This window comes from Rhincodon typus, chromosome 18, assembly GCF_021869965.1.
Source record: "Rhincodon typus isolate 14 chromosome 18, sRhiTyp1.1, whole genome shotgun sequence".
Lineage (NCBI taxonomy): Eukaryota > Metazoa > Chordata > Chondrichthyes > Orectolobiformes > Rhincodontidae > Rhincodon > Rhincodon typus.
Window position 1 is genome coordinate 23,700,397 of NC_063349.1, and position 2,391 is coordinate 23,702,787.

Here is a 2,391-nt window from a genome sequence, read left to right on the forward strand (position 1 = left end):
GAGTTTAAAAACCAGGCGGGAAAACACACCGACGCTTCATCAGAGGCTGCACTGAGGATGTTACCAAGCACGGTAATGAAACGTCTGCGGAACAACAAACCAGCTCGGCGAGCCAACCAACCTCAAAGAACTGCAGATGCTGAAAATCTGAAACAAAAAACAGAAATTGCTGGAGAACCTCAGCAGGACTAGCAGCATTTGTGGAGAGAAAGCAGAGTTAACGTTTTGGATTCAGAAGAAGGGTCAAAATATTGACTCTGTTTTCTCTCCACAGATGCAGGCAGACCTGCTGAAGTTTTCCAACAATTTCTGTTTTTGTTTGAGACTGGGTAAGATCCTTATTTGAGTAACCATAGTGGATTCCCACTACACTAGACGGCAAGTTAATAAAAGGACTTAGCTATTCCATAACTTGAAGCCAAAAAGCCAAAATTCCTAAGGGACTATTGATTTTACTTTCTTATGTTGGAATTCTGTCTCAACTTTTTCACTTGGGGTTCTGTCCTCCTGATCCCAGATTGGAGCCGAGGAGACTCTCCAACTTTATAATAGGGAACCATGTTTGGAATAGAATAGATTCTGCTTCACCCAGCTCCAGTAGTAACTTAGCAATAGAAGTCAGGCACTGGCACAGGTGAATCCCAGATTAATTCACCAGTGATCAAACGTACTTGCACAATTATGAGGAATACACCAAAAAGTGCAACAATTTTTGGCTCCAATATGTATTTATTGGGAATGTCCTAGCCAGTGGCACTCACAACCTACAAAAGACTTTGTAGAAATTGTTGTACATCCTGCAAAATTAAGCTAAAGTACTGAGATATTGTTGCATTGTTGGAAGTGCTGTTTTTCAGACTAGGAATTAAATCATGATTTGTCTACTTGTGGATGTGAGAGATTTCATGGCACTGTTCAACGAAGGACCATGAGTCTTTTGGATCAATATTTGTGTCTCAACAAATTCCTGCAAACCAAATTAACTAGCAATTTATCTCAGTTATTGACTGTGGGACCATGGTTTGTACAAATTGACTGCCATGCTTGCCTGCATGTTCACTCCAGAAGGAATTGACTGAAGTATTCTGTGAAATTGTGTGGACATGAAAGACATTTGTTAAAATCATTATCTCTTTACTGTACTTGCATAACACATCTGGATGATAGGTTTTGATATAGTCTCCTTACCAATGGAAAAATCTTTTCTTGCACATCACAAATACATTGTTGCAGATCACTTCCTAACAGAGGAACTACTTTGTACACTTACCCTGCATCATATGTCATTGCAACTCACTTATTAACTTACTATCAAAGAAATCAAGCCTGTAAGTATTCCCAACATAGATCTGTTGCTGACAGGAGGGTGTTTGACAGGGCTGCTCAAAAATGTAGTACCCAACATTTAGAAAATGATAAAGAGATCCAAAAAGAGGAGAGATGAAATTTTTGTAGCAAGAATTTAGTTGTGAAATATTAGCTGAGGTCTGTGAACAGATTATGAAATTTCACTGTTTCAAAAGTATTTTGCATGCACATTTACTCACTTCTCTTGGATTTCTTTTAATTAGATCTTCTCTGTCACATCTCTACACCTTGTTGAGATGTTGGCTATGACCTGTACTAGGTCTTGTTGGCATGAGCCAGTTGCACATGGATGATGCCAGAGAATGGCTCATCCTTTCATTTGTCTCTTTCTCCTTATAAACATCGAGCTTCAGTCATGCTTCCTACCCCTTGCAAGTGCACTCTCCAAAGCCATACCTAAAATGAGGATCTGGTCAAGAAGGTGAATAGACGAAGTAACTCATTTAGCCCAGGAGTTTGCTTATTGCATGATTGCCATGAGCAATCATAATTGATATGGTTTTGCATATAATGTTCTCGTTAGTTGAGTCACTAGTATACTGGATTAAGAGCATGATCCACCACCAGGTGGGACTTGAGATGTTAGTGGGGGGAGGGTAAAACTAGGACTCAATGTAGAATGAAAGGATGTGAGAGAAACAGAAAAAGGCATGACTGTGATCAGCTACTTGTTTCTACTTCAAAGATAGTTGAAGTTCACACATACCTCAACCCTGCAAATTAATCTTTACAGTGTCTTATTAGAAAACATCAATATCTTCTCAGTTCAGAATAGTGCAGGGGTTTGGCTGATGTTGAATTCTATTTTACCTTCACCAATTTGTTTAATTGAAATGTGTAGAAAGGATATGTCATGCATTTGTCATTGACAGTAGTTATCCACGGAATGGATTCATTTAAATTGGTTGATTTTTGTTCTGTCGCTTATTTGTATTATTATTGGGAAAATGTGCACCCACATCTTTTGTTTTGAACATATTTTCTCTTTTCTCCCAAAGATGTCAGAATACTTTATTCAAGTGG